Source organism: Ovis canadensis, chromosome X (genome assembly GCF_042477335.2).
Source record: "Ovis canadensis isolate MfBH-ARS-UI-01 breed Bighorn chromosome X, ARS-UI_OviCan_v2, whole genome shotgun sequence".
Taxonomy (NCBI): Eukaryota; Metazoa; Chordata; class Mammalia; order Artiodactyla; family Bovidae; genus Ovis; species Ovis canadensis.
The window spans coordinates 140,600,537-140,622,324 of record NC_091727.1 but is presented as its reverse complement, the minus strand read 5'-3'; the positions used below and the strand labels follow the sequence as shown (position 1 = coordinate 140,622,324).

The 21,788-nt window shown below is 38.4% G+C and overlaps 1 long non-coding RNA gene across 2 annotated transcripts in view; it reads right to left on the bottom strand.

Annotated features, from left to right (window-relative positions):
* Positions 1 to 21,788, bottom strand: part of LOC138930617 (uncharacterized) — a 103,314-nt gene that overhangs the window by 57,187 nt on the left and 24,339 nt on the right. For both annotated transcript variants that reach the window (XR_011446252.1, XR_011446253.1), the window contains exon 3: positions 7,310 to 7,399. This is a non-coding gene — a long non-coding RNA (uncharacterized lncRNA). The remainder of the gene's footprint in view (positions 1 to 7,309; positions 7,400 to 21,788) is intronic.

Below are 21,788 nucleotides of genomic sequence, written 5' to 3'. Positions count from 1 at the left end.
CCAGCCATCTCATCCTCGGTCGTCCCCTTTTCCTCCTGCTCCCAATCCCTCCCAGCATCAGAGTCTTTTCCAATGAGTCAACTCTTCGCATGAGGTGCCCAAAGTACTGGAGCTTCAGCTTTAGCATCATTCCTTCCAAAGAAATGGTTGATCTCCTTCAGAATGGACTAGTTGGATCTCCTTTCAGTCCAAGGGACTCTCAAGAGTCTTCTCCAACACCACAGTTCAAAAGCATCAATTCTTCGGCGCTCAGCCTTCTTCAGAAGGATATAAAAATTAAATTTTCCTTTGTGTTGGGAAATGGCAGCAGGGCTCTATTTAAATAAAATTATCATAGGAATATACTTATCTTCATATTTAGCTTAGAACCCAGCAGCTAACTAAGCCCAGTAGCTGAGGCCATTCTCTTTCTGCCCATGGGTTCAACTTCATCTCTAATTCTGGAATCATAATCTCAATGACCAGTACTGCCATCTTCATTTTAGACCTCATTCTGACCTCTTGCCTTATTATAACCAATCTTAGCTTCATACCTAACCTAGAATTCCTGTCTAGAATGTGTCTTTGTTTGTGGTTAGATTCTGTGTTCATTAAACCTTATCTTCATGCTTGTTCCTTGACATCTGTTATAAGACCTCTCATATCAATTATTGGCCTGTCTGGATCTCAGTGTATCACCTGGGCTTTGTTTAGCTGTCTGGACCTTTTCCTAATGCCTGCAGGTTGCAACTTTCCAGATTGCCTGCCTCCCTGCCTGCTTGACATATGTAAGTAGATCTAGGTTCTCAGCCCCATCCTTCCCCTCTCTGGCCCATTCTGTTAGTTCAACCAAAGTCTGGTTCTGATTTTTGTAGTGGGGCAAGGTTTACCTAAGAATTACTTTATCAGAGAAGATCTGGAATCAAAGAGGGAAGCAGATATTTGATAAGAATTCTGAGAACTATTTAGATAGTTGAATTAAACCAAACTCTTTATTAAATACCTAATTGTCTCAACTAATTTGCACAATATTTTCTATTTCTAAACTGTTATAGGAATATCACTTATATGTGGCATCTAGAAAAAATGGTACAGATAAACTTATTTACAAACATATGGTTACCAAGGGGAAAAGCAGGGGTGGGATAAATTGGGAGATTGGGATTGACATATATATATACTATGTGTAAAATAAATAACTAATGAAAACCTACTGTATTGCCCAGGGAACTCTACTCTGTGGTGATCTAGATGGGTAGGGAATCCATAAAAAGAAGGGATACATGTACATGTTTAACCAATTCACTTTGCTATACAGCAGAAACTAACACAACATTGTAAAGCAACTACATACCAATAAAAAAATTGTTTTAAAGTCTTAGGAAGTCAACTACATTTTTCTTTTTCATATAAGTGGTATTACCATCAACATTTCTTTTACAGATTTATGACTGTACCTGCAGGACAGTAAAACTTTAGTGTTTTACACAAGAGTTATCTTGTTTGCTCTCATGGCAGTTAGTAGTTAAGTAGAAGTGTCAGTAAGAAGGCAAAAAAGACCCTAACATATCTGCTTTTTATGAAATATCACTATATGTAAAATCAAATCTTCTCCTTTTCAAAGAATGGCTCTATCTCTATGCCCAATTGTCTTCACAGGGGACAATTCCTCCTCACTCCTACTATACTCATAAACAGATTCACCTGAAAAAATATGTATAGAGGTGGGAAGCAGATAATTCATGTCTATACAAATACTATGGAAGTGGGCAGATTCATTCAAGTTTCTATGACTCATATCTTAGGGCCTAGAGTCACTAGTTTTATTACTACAAAGCAGAAGGATGACTCCTTCTCTTCAACTCTTGTGATTAGTCTTGTACCCATTTTGCTAAGAATGGTTCAGCTATCATCAACTGTAAACATCACAGTTTCAGGGTGCATAGTATACATAGCAAATGCTGGGGTAGATTGCCAAAATTGTAACATCCCTCATCTCATGCTGCTCTGTCTTAGAACTGCAACTAAACACAACTAGAGTGGTTGTTGACACTCCTGTCATTCCCATATCATTACTCTCATATAAGTTCAATCTTTTGTAATTGACGTATAGTTGATGGACAATATTATATAAGTTACAGATGTACAATTATGTGATTCACAATTTTTAAAGGTTACTCCATGTATAATTATTGCAAAATATAAGGATATATTATACAGTATATCCTTATAGCTTATTTTATGCCTAATTTATGGAGAAGGAAATGGCAACCCACTCCAGTGTTCTTGCCTGGAGAATCCCAGGGACGGGGGAGCCTGGTGGGCTGCTGTCTATGGGGTTGCACAGAGTTGGACACGACTGAAGCAACTTAGCAGCAGTAGCAGCAGCATGCCTAATTTATAATCTTCTTAATTCCCCACCTCTATACCTCCCCTCCATCTACCCACCCTCACTGGTAACAACTCGTTTATTCTCTATATCTGTGAGTCTTTTTTTTGTTATATTCACTAGTTTGTTGCATTTTTTTATTTTTATTTTTTATTTTACTTTATTTTACTTTACAATACTGTATTGGTTTTGCCATACATCAACATGAATCTTAGATTCCACATATAAGTGATATCATACAGTATTTGTCTTTTTCTAATTTCACTTAGCATAATGCCCTCCAAGGTCATCCATGTTGTTACAGATGTCAACAACAACCTAAATATCCATCAACAGATAAATGGATAAAGAAGATGTGATACACACAGATACACAGACACACACACACACTGGAATACTACTCAGCCATAATAAACAGTTCAGTCTTTATCGAGAGCCTGCTATGAGCATGATCCTGGGCTGGACAGAGGATTATAAAGAAGTCTGAGACAAGATGCCTGCCCTCAGGAAACTTAACATCTAGTTGACTGGAAGAGGAGACAATACTCTGAGTAATATGTAGCAGTAGAAGGCTTAAATCACAGTAGAAAATCACAGTATATGTGAAATCTCAAACTCAGTTTAACCACCAGTAGTAAGAGCTATACACCCTGTACCCTCTCATTAACAGAAAAGCAACCAGTCTTAGCTTACATGGCCTTTCACAGAAGAAGGACACTCAATAGGAAATCAGGAGATGTACCATATGACAAATGCAAACACTTCCTTCACTTTTCAAATATCACAGAAAAAATATTCCTCCCTCACTTAAAGAAAAAAATATCTAAGTGCCTTTTCAAGTAGTGTCTACACTGTACACCCTGTTCTTGAATTTTGAAAGCATTCCTAACATAATTTAACAATGGATAATAATTTGTGAGTCAATCCTGATACTGTTACAGAGGAAACTACTTAAGCCCTGAGAGAAATAAACAAGAAAAGGGGTTTGAGAAGCCAGAGGAAAAGTTCTCATATTTCAGATCTCTCCTATCTTTCTCATCCAACTTAAAATCCTCCTACTTAAAATAGAACTTGGGTCTGCCAGTTGGTGGCCTGACCTTAGGCCAAGCTTAATTAATTAGCGGCCTTCTCTAACTATCATCTGGCCTCATTTGCCTAGGCTGTAACCACAGCTCAGTACATTACTGAACTGGAGACTCCAACCAAGATCGTTTTGGTCCACTGAGCTGCAGTGACTCAAGAGCTGATGCGATCTACCTCTTCTTTCCACTGTGCCCCAAACCACATCGCTCCTACCAACTTTAACTTCCCAGGCTCAGATCAGTATTTCTCAAAGTGTGATTTGCAGACTATCGCACTATATGTAACTGTGGTGTTTGTAAAACTGCCAATTCTAGCATCCTGTTCTCAGAGATTCTGATTAAGTAGTTAGAGGATGGGGGTTGAGAATACGCATTTTAATATCTTTCCCTTTGTGAAACTTGTGCTTACTAAATTGATGATGCTAATACAACTAGGGAATGGGACATGAAACCGGTAGGCCCCAGCTAGTGTTGTCAAAGGCCACGATGGAAATAATTTAATTTTCTGATAACACATTTCATGTAAATGAAGATCACTCAGGAAGCTTGTAAAACATACATAGCTCTGGGTCCTACCTCCCAAACCAAAGGAATTATAACCACAAGATGGGCCTGGGCATCTGTATGTTTAAAGGGCTCTCCTAGGTTATTCCCTGGTTCCAAATAGGGAAAGGAGTAATGTCAAGGCTGTTTATTGTCACCCTGCTTATTTAACTTACGTGCAGAGTACATCATGAGAAACGCTGGGCTGGAAGAAACACAAGCTGGAATCAAGATTGCTGGAAGAAATATCCTCAGATATGCAGATGACACCACCCTTATGGCAGAAAGTAAAGAACTAAAGAGCCTCTTGATGAAAGTGAAAGAGGAGAGTGAAAATGTTGGCTTAAAGCTCAACATTCAGAAAACGAAGATCATGGCATCTGGTCCCATCACTTCATGGAAAATAGATGGGGAAACAGTAGAAACAGTGTCAAACTTTATTTTGGGGGGCTCCAAAATCACTGCAGATGGTGACTGCAGCCATGAAATTAAAAGACACTTACTCCTTGGAAGAAAAGTTAATGACCAACCTAGACAGCATATTAAAAAGCAGAGACATTACTTTGCCAACAAATGTCCATCCACTCAAAGCTATGGTTTTTCCAGTAGTGCTGTATGGATGTGAGAGTTGGACTATAAAGAAAGCTGAGTGCTGAAGAATTGATGCTTTTGAACTGTGGTGTTGGAGAAGACTCTTGAGAGTCCCTTGGACTACAAGGAGATCCAACCAGTCCATCCTAAAGGAGATCAGTCCTGAGAATTCATTGGAAGGACTGATGTTGAAGCTGAAACTCCAATACTTTGGCCACCTGATGCAAAGAACTGACTCCTTAGAAAAGACCCTGATGTTGGGAAAGATTGAAGGTGGGAGGAGAAGGGGATAACAGAGGATGAGATGTTTGGATGGCATCACTAACTCAATTGACATGAGTTTGAGTAAACTCCAGGAGTTCGTGATGGACAGGGAGGACTGGCGTCCTGCAGTCCATGGGGTTGCAGAGTCAGGCACAACTGAGTGACTGAACTGAACTGAACTAGGTTATTCAGATGCATTTTGTCAATGAGATTCATTGCACTAGATCAATTACTTCAAGGTATGCAGCAGCTAGCAGAGTGAAAGAGGTTACTTACAGAAGACCAAGGGGATCTTCCAGGTGGTGCTAGTGGTAAACAACATGCCTGCCTGTGCAAGAGACATGGGTAAGGAAGATCCCCTGGAGGAGGGCATGCTAACCCACTACAGTATTCTTGTCTAGGAAATCCCATGGATAGAGGAGCCTGGCAGGCTACAGTCCATGGAGCTCTCAAGTCAGACACGACTGAAGCGATTTAGCATACATGCATACACAGAAAACCCAGGCATCCATTCCCCATTACTGGAATCTACATGTTTTAAGGACAAAGCTACACATATTTTTTTAAATGCTTAAGGGATATTTTACTCCAGATGTGGTTGCATTAAGCACTGTGGGCTTTGGGGATGGAGGGAGGCAAACTTTGCAACACTATTAAAGAAAGGAGGGAACTAAAAGATATCACAATGAGAGGCAGGTGATGACAGGTCCTGAGATAGGGAAGTGTTTCTGCATCTGACCTCACCCCCTTTCTATTCACAGCAAACCACCCTCCCACCTCACATCATTGAGGGCTGAGGTCTAAGGCACTCTTAAGGAAGAAGCAAGTACCCACATGGAGAAAGTAGGGTTCTGTCCTCAGCTATTTGAGCTAGTCCTATCAGTTCTGTAAAAACTGGCAGAATATCCTCTCCCTAGCTGGAGGAGCAAAATAGGACACCATGAATCAACACAGAGCCAGCTCATTTTGCCACCTGTATTCTCATACCATCTGCTGTTACTCTGTGCTCATCAGCTGGAGTAACCCACCTAGGCAGGCAGGTGCCATGCTCACCTGAAAAAACAGAATACTTCATTCCATCCTACTTCCTATAGCATATGACTGTTTATTAATTCCCCCCCTCTTTTTCCTCTGGGACTGGAAGGGTGTCTTAGGGGTAGAAGACAATCATACAGAAGAGTGAAACTAATTTCAATCTACTACTGAGAGTCACGATCCCTTAACACAGGGTCCTAGAGTCTAACTGAAAAGGATCTCAGGGCTAAAAAGAAACATATAAGAACTCTTCCCACAGAGACTATTTCACTCTACCTCCTGGAATACATCATATTCTATTTCCAGGATTCAGAGCAGCAAACTCTTTTCAAATGTCCACATCACCTCCTGGACATCATATAAAAACCATACTAGCATCTCTAATGTCAACTGAAAAAAATGCACAACCTAAAAGTTGAGAAATATGTGTTATTGGGTAGATTTTCTGAGAACTTAGGCCCAGAAGACAGACTCTCAGATATCTCTGTGGCACTGCTCCAACAAGGTAAGGGAGGAGTCAGGACATATAGGAGTTTGGCAAGAAAAACCAGGTAGTCAGGACATCAAAAGATTACTGTGAATTAAAGAAAACCAGACATCTTGTTAATGAATTTAGCAGGTTTCTAGGTATGGGAAGATGCAAGAGTCTGGGCTCATTGAAATCATTCCTTTCATATGCACCTTAACTATCAAGGGCCAGTATCCTGATCTTCTCTAGCCTGAATCCCCTCTGGGTGCACAGCCAGGTTTGCTGCAGTGACTGTTGGCTTGATGATGGCAACATCCTTTGTTTACTGATCTGGCAGTGACATTTTTCATCCAAGTTAACATTGCATATCAAAAACTAAACCCATCTCCTCCAAACCAATTTCTGGTAATGTTGCAGAGAAGAACCTATTCTGACTCCCTGATGGAAATGTTTCTTTGACTTGGTTTTTGTTGCTATTCTTACCATAATCATACATAATGGCCTGCTTCAAAGGACCCTGCTCCTCTGCCTGTTAAAGTGCCTTTGTTCAGCTCACAGAGAGATAATATGACCCTGCCCATCTGTGAATGGATACAAAAAAGAAAAGATTAACACACTCCTTCCAAACACTGGCCCTTCCTAGAGATGTTGTGCAAGACTGAAGACTTTTTTCACTTTACTTTCTCACTGCCTCTCTCTCTATTCTGCCTTTTGACTTTAGTTCTTTGCTTCTTTCTCTCTGGCTCTATAAAATAACTTGGCATTCAGACCCCAACAAGATGGTTTCTTTGAGATATTAGTCTGCCATCTTCTCAGTTAGCTGGCTTTCTGAATAAAGTTGTATTCCTTGCCTCAACATCTCATCTCTCAGATTCACTGGCCTGTCATGTGGTAAGCAGAGTGAGCTTGGATTTAGTAACAGTAATAACATTATCATTCTCTCAATTAGAAACTTACAGGTTGTCTTCAGTTTCTCCCTTGACTTTATTTTCTTCCTTCAGTCAAGACTTTGGACCATTACTGATCCAAGCAGTAATAACTAGGACACTGCAAAAGAGAGAGGAAGGGATGTTCAGGAGATAGCTGATAGGACTCACGCCTTAGAACGCACAATAGCAACAGTATCCTTCATATCTTCACTACCTGGCTTCCAGTTCCTGTTCTCCTAATGCTTCCCACTACAAACATGTTACTCCCCTGTCCCAGAAACCCTCAGTTGCTCCTCAATCTTATCTTCACCCCTCTTCCTGCAATAAAAAATGCTTTTTTAGTTTTCTCCCAGTACTCCTCTACTTGTAACTTGAACTTTAGCCAAATCATACAGGAATGTCGCTCAGTCATGTCCGACTCTTTGCAACCCCATGGACTGTAGCCTACCAGGTTCCTCTGCCCATGGGATTTTCCAGGCAATAGTACTGGAGTGGACTGCCATTTCCTTCTCCAGCAGATCTTCCTGACCCAGGGATTGAACCCGGGTCTCCCACATTGTAGAGAGACGCTTTACCGTCTGAGCCACCAGGGAAGTCCAAATCATACCATTCCTTTTTTCGTGAACACATCTCTTGCTTACCTTGCTCAAAGTTTTTTACCAATGCCCTTCCTATTGTTTGAAAATTTATTTCCCCTCCACCTGTTAAACCCTTATTCAGACATCAGGGTCTAGCTCCAAGGCTACCTCCTCCAGCCCCTAATTGAAACCATTCTTTCCTTCTCTAAACTAAGAAACATGTATTTTTTTTTAATTTTTATTTTTACCTTATTTTACTTTACAATACTGTATTGGTTTTGCCATACATTGACATGAATCCACCACGGGTGTACATGCGTTCCCAAACATGAACCCCCCTCCCACCTCCCTCCCCATAACATCTCTCTGAACATGTATTTCTTAATGTTGCTTTTCACCTTCTGTTAGGGGAAGCACACTGATTGAAACCGCCCACCCTGGCCAGGCACCAAAATAACCATTTGCATGCGTTGTTTTATGACAGGAGATCCTGGATAAGGAATACGGAACTAATAAACCACCACCAACCAGAAGAGTTCGGGAAAGGTCTAAAGGAGACACTGTGTGTCTGTCCACTTCCCAGAATCCCTCTCACTAGCATCCATCTTGGCTGAGCGATGCGTGCACCACCAGGAAAAACTCTGAATTAGAATGATTGGCCAAAGACCACCCGGAAACTAATCCCATCATCATAAAACCCGAGACTGCGAGCCACGCTGCAGAGCAGTTCTCCTGGGTTCCCTTACCCTACTGCTCTCCACCCGGGTGCCCTTTCCCAATAAAATCTCTTGCTTTGTCAGCACATGTGCCTCCTCGGACAATCCATTTCTGAGTGTTAGACAAGAGCCCAGTTTCGGGCCCTGGAAGGGGTCCGCCTTCCTGCAACACTTCTGCCGTACACACCCTTCTCCAACCCAGGAATTGAAAAGCTTGTATATCCACCACAATTTCCAAGTAGTGCCTTTCCCATAGTAACTACTTTAAAATTGTGTTAAATGGATTTTTCCTTTTCCAACTTCTAGGGAAATTTCCATAGAAAGCTACTTTTATTAATGATAGAGCTTTCCTCCCAGCCCATGTCTTGATCTCTTTCTCTCCCTGCTTGTCTGTCTCTGTCCCCACGTCTAGCTCTGTCTATGCTGCGTTCTCAGTCTTTGATTCTCTCTGGGTCTCCTCACCCCTCCCCTTCCTCTGTCTGGCACTGTCAGCCTGTCTTTCTGTCTCTTTTTTCAACAGTCTTTCCCTTTTTACTGTTGATATGTGTTTAATGTTTTCCCTGCATTGTCTTCCTCTGTCTCTTCATTTCTGTTTTTCTGACACTCTGCCCCCTCTAAACTGGAAGTCAATGTCTGAAGAGCTTTCAAAGCCTTGCTTAAACTGTAACTCAAAGTCAAGTGTTATTGGGTTTTTTCAAGTTGGAACTCAGAGACAAGGCTAAAGTCTGAAAACCTTGTAAATCTGAGGCAAATCAACTTGCCAGGGACGGGTGACATCAGTGTCTATGGAAAAGGGTTTGAATAGAAATTTTCAGACATTCTGAATGCCTAATTTACATGATAAGGCATAAAGATATAAAAGGTGACCCACAACAGCTGATCACAATAACAATGCTAATTCCTCCAACTCTGGCTTCAAAGATAAGGACATATTAGAAAGCTAACAAAAAGTTCTAGAAAATCATTGACCACTTTGGTACTTTGCCCAGGAGACTCTAAGGATTCATATATAAGAATAAGTGAACTGAAATGAAAGACACTTGAAAATAAAAATGCCAATTTTTTTTCAGTGTCTACTGTGAGATAAATGTCTTGTACACATTAATTTATTTAATCCCCAAACATTTTATGGAGATGGAAACTAAGGTTGAAGGTGGTTAACGAGCTTCATGATCATTCATCCTTAAGGAGAGGAGCTAGGATTTGAGCCCAAGTGTTGTCTAATTTCAAAGCCTGGGCTCCTAAGCTCTCCAGCTTTTCTCAAACTTGTCAGGTCTTAAGAATCCCCTGAGTGTTCATTAACCCTTCAGATTCCTTAACCCCACCCTACATTTACCAAATTCCAGGGCAAGGGCCTATGAGTCCCTTTGTCTAACAAATGGGCAGGTGATTCTTATCTTGGGAAAAAATGCACTCCACTAAATAGTTTCCCTAACCATAATGTTCTGGAGAGTTTCATTTCTCTAGCAGTTCCTAACACCTCTTGCCCCAGTCTCCTCCATTCAGTGCCTGTCCTTGTCTCTCCCCAGAAAATTAAAACCCTCAGATTCTTCATTTAATCATTCCTTTTATGGATATCTGTGTTTGTTTTGTTTTTTAATTTATTTTTTAAATTTCACCTGTCTTCAATCTATGGTTTGAATGTACATCCTGGTGACATCTGAATTTTCATCACAGTCAGTAAGGAAATGGAGCTTTCTTGATAGAGTACGCTGTATTTATGTGCAGGGAGGGGAAATGAAGAGGTTGGAATCTTCCTGATACTCTTAAAATCAAACCATGTAGATGGCTGGCTATTTCACCTTTTCAAAGCCCAGCCTTTACTGTAAAAATGAATTTCACTCTTTTTCAGTCTTTTGATTGCACCACAAAGCATATGGGATCTTAGTTCCCTGATCATGTATCAAACCTGCACCCCCTGCATTGCCAGGACAAAGTCTTAGCCACTGGACCACCAGGGAAGTCTTGATTTCTCTTTTAATAAATAGAATGAACCTGATTACTAACACCAAGAAAATGTGCAGGCTGAAAATACAAAGTAACAGGACTTAATATGTATTGATTGTCAGGCCCTAAGCTCAATGATTTACATGAATTTTCTCATTGCATACTCACAATAAACTTGCGAAGCAGGTGCTTTAGTTACCTCCATTTTACAGATGATGAGAATGAGGCTCAGAAAAAAAATTACTTGCTCAAGATCTAAGATTCCAACCTAGGTTTGTTTGACTGCAGTTTGTACCCTTAACTCTGCTGCACAGACTCTAGTATAAATAGGTGCAGGGAAGGTTTAGGAAGCTCACTGATTGTAGATCCCTAATAATATATGAAAGGACATTTTAGGATATTCAGGGTGTTTTAAAAAATATTTTGAGGTTATTGCTTTGTAATGAAAGTGCAAGGTAATTCCACCAAATATCCTTTGATATCTTGGAGAGTCACTGATTTGACCCAATAAGGCATTTCCTGTGTTCTTCTTAGGTTTATCAATAGCTAATTCCTTTAGTCAACTAGGGTACCATTAGGAGCAATTGTTTTAAATTCACTATGAATTCAGAACCCTTTTCCTGAATTCTCATAACCCCAAATTTCCCAAATGTATAGATTTTTAAAACATATTATAAAATATGTAAAAAATACATATCTTTCAAAATTCTCCTTTATGGCGGTCAAAGATTCCCCCAAAGTCAAGTGATAAGATGAGGAAACATGAAGTATTCTTCATGAATTCTCCCTGATCCTGAAATTTTTCTTCCCTTCATGCAAAGAAGGACAATAGTGATATAGAATATAATTAAAATACGTCTCAACTGGAAGTACAAGAATTACATATATATATAAAAGCAGCATGTCAATAATTCTTCTCATCTCATAAAGCCTTGCCAAAATTATATTCTTAAATAAAACCTAACAGTGTTCAAATATCTGAGTATTTATAATCTCCAAATTTAGAATCCTTTTCTTCTACCAAAACTGTACAAATAAGAATAAATCAGAACTTTTAAAAAGTTTTCAGTTTCAAAAATCAAGTAATCATCAAAATGGCTAAATTTACTGCATGAATCATTAACTGAGTTAAACAACTTAGTGACTTCACATAAGGGAAGAAGAAAACTATTTTTTACACAGGTCTGATGTTGAGTTTCTGCAAAATTGTTTTTAACAAAGCAATATACAAACTACGTACAAATTTAATCAGTAAAAAATGACTGCCCCCTTTCCCCACGGTTCCATTACCAATAGGCAACCAATTCTGAATGTTTTGGGCTTTAGTTCTGTTAACTCATAACTGTTCTTCTGTTAACTCAAAATTAATGACACATTTTGTTTTAAAAAGTCCCATATACCCATTATTCAGCTACACAAATTATGAACATTTTGTCAAAGTTGCTTCATCCAGGACTTTTCTTTCTGCTTTTTCCCGAGAGTTTCTTATAATTTCAGGTTTTATCTCCTTAGCTAACCAGTCGGTGGGGCAGGGGTCAAGTGTAACTTTCAGCCACAATATACAGCTCCTCTGTTTCTTGGTCAGTGCCTGGAAACTGTGCCTTTGCTCTGTTGTTTGCAAAGGAAACAATTTAGATTGCTGGGAACACAAGGCGATAATGTAGAATTTGTAGCGTTGGGCCACCATTTTCCTAAGTGGCATTTATTAGTTTTATGTTTTTTACATAATTGGCATACAATGAATTGCACACATTTCAAAGTGTACAATTTGCCAAGTTTCAAAGTATGTATACACCTATGAAATCATCCCACAGTCAATGTAATGAACACAGCCCTTACCCAAAAATGTTTTCTTATATCCTCTGCGTCTCAGTCACATCAAACTCTTTGCAACCCCATGGACTATAGCCTGCCAGGCCTCTCTGTCCATGGGATAGTCCAGGCAAGAATTCTGGAGTGGGTTATCATTTCTCCCTCCAGGAGATCTTCCCGACCCAGGGAAGAATCCCTGTCTCCAGTATCTCTTGCACTGGCAACAGATTCTTTACCACTGAGCCACCTGGGAAACCTGCCTCTTCCCATACCCTTTCCCCAAACTGGAAACCAGTAATCAGTTTTTGACGCTATAGTTGACATTTTCTAAAGTTCTAAATAAACGGAATCATATGGTATGTACTCTTTTTATCTGACTTCTTCCATGAAGTATAATTATTTTGAGATTTATCCATATTGTGTGAATCCATAGTTCTTTTATTTTGGTTGCTTTGAATAGCTATCTATTGAACAGATGAATATACAACTATTAGTTTATCCATTCACTTCTTGAAGGACATTTGGATTGTTTCCAGTTTTGACATAATACAAATAAAGCTGTAATGAACATTCATGTGTAAGTCCTTGTATGAACACATGCTTTATTTTCCCTTGGGTAAATATATATATATATATATATATATATATATATAGGAGTGGGATGGTCGAATTGTGTGGTAGGCATGTGTAGAACTTCAAGAAACTGCCCACTGTTTTCCCAAAATGGCTGTACCATTTCACATTTACACATTCAGTGTATGAGAGTTTCAATGTCCCCCTGTACTTGCTATGATCAATCTTTTTAGTTTTAACCATTCCAAAAGGTACAAAACAATATCTCATTGTGGTTTATTTTGCATTTCCCAGATCACTAATATCATTATGCATCTCTGAATGTACTTACTAGCCACTCTTATATCTTCTTTGGTGAAGATTCTGTTCAAATTATTTTCCTATCGTCTCAAATGTCTTGAGAGCACCCTCACGTTTGCTAATTTACTAGAACTCACAGGACTCAGCAATAGGTTTTACACATGGCTAACATCTGTCACAGAAAGAGTTTATACAGCATGAGCAACAGGAACAAGATTATTTACTGGGTGGAGTCCAGAGTGACTAGGTACAGGCTTTCTAAGTTCTTTTCCATCTGGAGTCCCATGGGACATACTTTTTCTCTGGCTGTGAACTACAGGGACATCTGTGAAAACTCTCTGTGCATGGAAGCCCATTAAAGACTCAAAGTTCAAGGCTTTTATGGAGAGCTGGGCATGTGGGCATATACTGCTATGCAACCAGCTATGGCAACCAGAACTCAGGACCCCAACGATGAAGTAGCATGTGCATGATCAACTTGATGTTAGTGCAAAGCAATTCGGACACGATAGTATAACATGATCCATTGTTCCAGGTATACACAATAAAATTCTCAGTCGTTAACATAAAAACCATTCAGAGGGTGTCCGAAACTCAGTAATGACTCTAAGTTCTCTTGGAGATGTGTGACAAGTGAGCAACAAGACCTGCTATGCTCTTTCATCATACTCATTTTATTATCAGTTTGTTTACTTATTATTGAAATTTAGAAGTTCTTTATATACTCTATATATAGAAGTGAAAGTGTTAGTCACTCAGTCATGTCCGACTCTTTATGACCTCATGGACTATAGCCCACCAGGCTCTTCTGTCCATGGAATTTTCCAGGCAAGAATACTGAGGTGGTTTCCATTTCTTCTCCAGGGTATCTTCCCAACCCAGGGACTGAACCTGGGTCTCCCACATTGCAGGCAGGCTCTTTAACAACTGAGCCACCAGGGAAGACCTATTCTCTATATAATCATTTATCAAATATATGTTTTGCAAAGATTTTCTCCTAGTCCTTGGTTTGTCCTTTTATCCTCCTAACAGTATCATATAGATAGCACACATTTTTAATGTTGATGAAGTCCAGTTATCAGTTTGTTGTTTTATGTACTGTGTTTGAGTATTATAGCTAAGAAATCCTTGGCAAAGTCAAGATTTAAAATATATTTCCTATGTTTTCTTCTAGCATTTTTATAGTTTTAGGTTTTCATATTTAACTCTATGATCCATTTAGAGTTAATTTTTGTATATGGTTTGACCAGGGGTATTTTAAAGCAAATCTTTGATATAATATCTTTTTACTCATAAATACTTTGGCATGTATTTTCACAAGATCGAGAATTTTTACAAACATAATTACAATAACTTTATCATAATCAATAACATTCAGTTCAAATCTCCCCAACTGTCCCCCAAATACCTTCTATTTAAATTAATATCTAAACAAAATCAGCATATTGCACTATGCTGACATGTTTCTTAAATCTCTAAAATCTATAATAGATCCCTTAAAGATTTTCCCATGTTGTTGTTCAGTCACTAAATCATGTCTGACTCTTTGAGATCCCATGGACTGCTGCATGCCAGAGATCTCTGTCCCTCACCATCTCTCAGACTTTGCTCAGGTTCATGCCCATTGAATCAGTGATACCATCCAACCATCTCATTCTCTGTTGCTCTCTTTTCCTTCTGTCTTCCGTCTTTCCCAGCATCAGGGTCTTTTCCAATGAGTCGGTTGTTCACATCAAGTGGCCAAAATATTGGAGCTTCAGCTTCAGCATCAGTCCTTCCAATGAGTATTCAGGGTTGATTTCCTTTAGGATTAACTGGTTTGATCTCCTTGCTGTCCAAGGGACTCTTGGATTATTAATAGTAATATTAATTATTAATACTCATTTTTAAAAGTAATCCAGGTCTCTTGTGCCAAGGAATTTCCCACATTCTGGATTTGGCTCATTGTATCCTTGTGGTATTTTAAATATATTGCTCTGTCATTTTTTACTTTACTGATTTTGCATGTGTGAGTGCTCAGTCACTTTGGTTGTGTGACCCCATGGACTGTAGCCCACCAGAACTCCATAGAATTCTCCAGGCAAGAATTGAAGTGGGCTGCCATGCCCTCCTCCAGGGGATCTTCCCGACCCAGGGGTCGAACTCGTGTCTCCTGCACTACAGGTGGATTCTTTACTGCTGAGCCACTGGGGAAGCCCTAGCTTATTAATCTGAAACATTATTTCTTTTCTCTGTGCTGTGAAAGACATGGGTTTGGCTAACATATTACTCTATGCTTCCATCTTTCTAATTATCTTTTCAATATCTTTAGAAATGGAATAAACATGGAAGACTTTTTTTCTGAAGAATCAATGTATACTTATTTACTTTTTTCCAAGTAATATCTTTATTTATTCTTGGCTCTACTCAAACTACCAAATACGATAATAAACTGGATTTTATCCAATGTAGTAGCAGTGGGCAGAGAAGGCAATGGCACCCCACTCCAGCACTCTTGCCTGGAAAATCCCATGATGGAGGAGTCTGGTGGGCTGAAGTCCATGGGGTCACAAAGAGTTGGACACGACTGAACGACTTCCCTTTCACTTTTCACTTTCATGCATTGGAGAAGGAAATGGCAACCCACTCCAGTGTTCTTGCCTGGAGAATCCCAGGGACGGGGGAGCCTGGTGGGCTGCCGTCTATGGGGTCACACAGAGTTGGACATGACTGAAGTGACTTAGCAGCAGCAGCAGTAGCAGTGGGGGAATGGAGAAAAGAAATTTGAGAAATATCTCAGAAGAAGGTCTGATAATATTGAATGAAGGGAGGAGGGAGAAAGAAATGAGAATGATTGCTTAATTTCTGCTCTCAAAAACTGAGTACATGTTGGTACCTTTCAGAAGAATAGAAGAGGAGGAGCAGGTTTGGGAAAGACATTGGAGACACAGAAAGAAAATAAATTCAGTTTTTGACACTGAGATATGGGATATCTATAAACAGTCAGGTAAAGATGCTCAGTAGACCAATGGAAGTATGGATCTGGAGATTCAGAGAGAAATGTAAGCTAGAGTTACTGATTTGAAAATCATCCAATTAATCGGTTATAGCTGCATCCATGAACATGGATGCAAGTGCTGCCCAGGGAAGGTGTAAAGAGTAAGGAAAGAGGAAGAAAAACAACAAAACCCAAGAAACACCAAGATTTAAGGAAACAGAAGCAGTTGTTACCATGTATTATAAGTGCCACAATCAAGACATGCATGGGATACCCTAGTGATTCAAGATTGATCAACTGGGTAGGGAGAATTTACAAAGAGTTTTACTTCGGTTTGGATACTGATGGATGTAGAGAAGTGTGCCAATGGGATGAGCTGGAGAAGACTCTTGAGAGTCCCTTAGACTGCAAGGAGATCCAACCAGTTCATCCTAAAGGAAATCAGTCCTGAATATTCATTGGAAGGACTGATGCTGAAGCTGAAGCTCCAATACTTTGGCCACCTGATGTGAAGAACTGACTCATTGGAAAAGTCCCTGATGCTGGGAAAGATTGAAGGCAGGAGGAGAAGGAGATGACAGAGGATGAGATGGTTGGAGGCATTATTGACTTGATGGACATGAGTTTAAATAAGCTCTGGGAGTTGGTGATTGACAGGCAAGCAAGCCTGGTATGCTGCAGTCCATGGAGTCGCAAAGAGTTGGACACGACTGAGGGACTGAACTGAACTGAACTAATGGGATGAGAGTCAAGAAAGAAGACAAACTCACCTATTTTACAAGGAAAACAGAGGACTTCAAATGAAAGTTCTCTCAACGATCCCACACTATGATACACAGCTGTTCATAGCTGTGTTCCTCAAAGTGTGGTCAGCAATTCACTTGCATAGGAATCACAGAGTGGGGACTTCCTTGGTAGTCCAGTGGCTAAGACTCCATGCTTCTACTGCAAGGGGCCCAGGTTCAATCCCTGGTTGGGGAACTGGACCCCACATGCCCCAGTTAAGATTTCTCATGTTGCAACAAAAACTGAAGATCCTGAGTGCCACAACTGAGACCCTGCACAGCCAAATATATACACATATATACATATATGTAAGTATTCTTCAAAAAAAATCACAGAGGGCTTTATCAAATTGAATGTTATGGGTTCCACCTTAGACTTACTGAATCAGAATCACTAGGGTGGGGTGCATGAGGAATCTACATTGTAAATAAGTTCTCTATAAGTGATTCTGAAGTAGATGGTTTGAGTGTTAAATTCCGTACAAACTAGGCTGTGACCATGGGAACATTCAGCTAAAGTGGAATGGAAATAAAACGCTTTGGGGTTGATTAAATCTAAGTATGGCTATCTTCAATTTGCTTCTCTCTTCTTGCCAGTTTTAGCAGGAAGGCCTAGTGGGAAAATGGGGACTAGGGGGATTTTGCAAAAGTATAATGACTCCATCTGTTTTCCATCATTAGAAAGGAAAAATGAGCCATACAAGACTAAGAGTAGAGCAGTTTTCCTCTGAGCTGGTCCTAAGTCAATCAGGAAGCACATAGAGACATCTTGATGGAAACCAAATTAACAGTTGATTTGGTTGATTGAATGTGGTCCTTAATACAATAGCACCAGCCAATAAAAACAACACACTCATGAATTCTCCTGATTTTGTTTTCACAGTTCAGCTAGTTCTCTGGCACTTTATACTCAGTTCTTCCTAGTGAATTCATCTTACTTGAAGTCACTTAATGCTTAATTTTTCATTTGATCAATAATTCCAGGGATAAAAATTTCCATGTTTCCCATAATTCTTATTCTGAAAAGAGGAAATCTGAAGTCGAGCCACTGTGTACTGTTTCATTAGAAAGTATTTCTATCTGTGTCTCCATAAAAAAAAACAAAAAACAAAAAACTATATGTTAGGAAATACATAATTTGAAGTTCCTTGTGAAATAGATTACTCTTGAGAATTAATTTGTGTCCTTATGGAATCCCAGGGATGTACTCTCAAACTAAATTTGATGGACTATGAATATTCTGCTATGGCTAGAAATATTATTCTACTGAGAAATTAGCTAATGGGTTTTGTTATTTTGTCAAAGTAGCTATCTACATATGTTTCCAGAGTTGAGTATATCTTGCTGGAAATACACTAACTTCAGAAGATTGTAACTTATTACTTTGCTTTGAGGAAAGCTGTAACTATTTCTATTCATTCTTTGTAATTTTTCTGGAAAACAAATCACATCATAAAACAATTGTCTTTTTTGAAAAGACTACTATATAAGGCCCTTTCCTGTGATAAAGTTAAGTATATTCTATTTCTGAAATTAAACCTGAAGAAAAATAAGATTTCATAAGAAAACTAACTTTTCTTTTTGTGGATCCACGAATTCCATTTATCATTCATAGTTTTCTAAGATACATTTCCTGGTTCATGTATGGTGCTAGTAAGTTAGTAAGGCAGGAGAAGCAGATGATAGCCCCTAGTTATCCAGAATTTAGAAGCTGCTTTAGAGAATATAAGACATGTGACAGGAAATTAACTATTACTTCTACTGTGATTCCATCCAGGAACTGAGGGATTATGTTGTTAAAAAAAAAAAAAAGAACCATGAAACCTTATTAGAGAAAGCATAACACGTGTCAGTGTGTGTGCAAATTTGTGTGAAGGAAAGATGCAAGAGAAAAATATTGGGTTACTATTGTGCATTTTCTGTAGAGGAAAAGACATTCTAATGTAGTGTATATAAACATTCTCACAGGACCCATGAGATGTCTTTCTTTTTTAAAATTCCATACTTACCAAACCAATCTTTTAGTTACTATATTAGTTTGCCAGCTATTTTAGTCATTTCTAGGGCTGCTTTAACAAAGTGCCACTAACTGGTGGTTTAAAAGGAAATTTATTTCTCACAATTCTGGAGGCTAGATATCTGAGATCAAAGCAACCATAGGGTTGGTTTCTTCTCAGGCCTCTCTGCTTAGCTGGAATATCGCTATCTTCTCTCTGTGTCTTCACATGGTCTTCCCTTTGTGTGTCTCTCTGTCCTAATAATCTCTTCTTATAAGAGCATGGATCATATTGCACTAGGACCCACCCTAATGACTTCATTTCATCTTACCTATCTCTTTGAAGACCTTATCTTCAAATACAGTTTATAGTCTGAGATACCAGGGATTAAGACTTCAATATATGATGACACAAATGAACTTCTTTATGAAACAGAAATAGACTCACAGACATAGAAAACAAACTTATGGTTACCAAAGGAGAAAGAGAGTAGGGGAGGGATAAATTAGGAATTTGGGATTAGCAGATATAAACTACTATGCATAAAATAGATAAACAACAAGGTCTTACTGTATAGCACAGGGAACCATATTCAGTATCTTATAATAAACCATAATGGAATATAATATGAAAAAGAATATATATATATGTACACAACCCAATCACTTTGCTATATACCAGAAATTAACACAATATTATAAATCAACTATACTTCAATTAAAAAAAAAGACTTCGGTGTATGAATTTTGGGAGTATACAATTCAGCCCATTAACAGTTATTATTTCAGGTTTCCAGATATATTGATATATAGAAAGCTCCCTGTAAATATATATCATCTAATTGGCTTTTTGATGAAATCTAGTTGACTGTGAGCTACCTTTCTAAAGGTGTGATCTGCCTGGGGGATCAATATTCATTTCTGGATGCCTACTCTGTTCCAGACACTGGCATAGGTTCTAGAGCTGAAAAGACAAACACATAGCTTGTTCTTAAAGAGTCTGCAGTCTGGAGGAAGGGAATCAATATAAACAAGCAAGTACAATAAAATGTGCTAAATATTATTACAGAGGAAATGCAACATTAAAGGAGCAAATTTAGCTAGACCTACTGTGACCCAACCAAGATAAAAGAATATATTAAGTTCTAGAATACTGCCTTATTAATACTATTGCATAAAGTAGTAAAGCTTATTATTTTTAAGACAATTTATTCATCTATTAATTTTTTGCCTTAAGTCTTAAGGCATGTACATTTTTTTTTAAAAAACCTTTTAAAATGCTGTTTATATCTGTAAAAAAACCTCAGCAGAAATATGCTGATTTTTGTCATAATATGATGGTCATGACCTTGCAGAGTATGTTATACAAATTAAAAATCAGTTTTGATAAGATATTATGAACTAAGCCATCATTGAACAGAAGGCTATATATGTAAGAACTCTGAAATCGAGGGACAGTTTAAAAGAAAAACAAACTATACATGAATTGTTTGCCAAGAACTAGAACAATCCCTGATGACATATAAGAACCAGGGTACAGAAGTAGTGAAATAACCCACCTTATTATCAGGAACTATATAAATTAGCAGATATCTATCTTATAAAAGTTACCATGAAATTATGATACACTTCAAGAAACATCCAATGCATTTTAGATTATTTTTCATAATACCACAGTTTCCCTGATAACCAAGGATAAATTGATTACAAATCTCTATTTACACCAGTGAATCTTCATTATAGATCTCTTTTCTCCTTCAAAGATGCTATTACAAGTAGAAGAAAAAGGTTTTAGGTCAGCAAATAACACTAAGGAAAGGTCAGAGAATCCTCTTTGGAGTCATGCATTTAAAACAGTACTTTAATATGAATCTACCAAATAAGAAGAAATATGGCATGACAAATGCTCACAAATTAAGGACATAGTTGTCAAGGGCTGATAAACCCATTCCATAAAGAAACCAATTTTTTCTTCCTATTGACTTCTTCTTTCTTGGCTTTCTTGAAATAAAATACATAGCTATGTAATTTAGCTTTGTAATATGTAAAATAAGAAAGCTGAACTAAATTAATTTTATGGTCCCTTTCCAGAACTTTAAAAAATCTGAGATTTTACCCTACATACAAGTTAACAAGTTAGTTAGACACAGTTTCATAGATGCTTCAAAAGACTTCAGGGTCAAAGAAAAGTGGCAGTTTATTAACACCAACAATACCATTTGCTAGAGTATCTGCATTTCTACTAGTTCCTTGGGTCCCAATTCCCATAGGGTGATGTAGAGAGAGCTGGGAAGATACCTGCCCATGCAATAGGGTACACGATAAGAGAGGAATTCTAAATTTGTCACCTTATAATGGGCAGTCATCTCAGGAGAAAAATACTACCTTTTTGTCATGGCTATTCACTACACAAAAATTCTTTTTGAAAAAACTGATATATAATTCACGTATCATAACCCTTCAAAGTGTATGGTTCAGTGGCTATAAGTATATTCACAAAGTTGTACAATCGATCTCCATTCCCCTCCTCCAACCCCCTGGGAACCACTAATGTACTTTTGACTCTGTGGATTTGCCTGTTCTGGACATTTAATGTAAATGGAATCATACAATATGTAACCTTTTTTGTGACAGGTTTCTTTCACTCAGCACAACGTTCAAGGTTCATGTTATAACATAAAGCAGCTTTTCATTTTATATGGCTAAATAATATATTGTAAGGATGCAACATATTTTATTTATCTATTTGCAAGCTGATAGGCATTGGGGCTGTTCCCATCTTTTGACTATTATGAACAATAGTGGCATGAATATTCATGTACC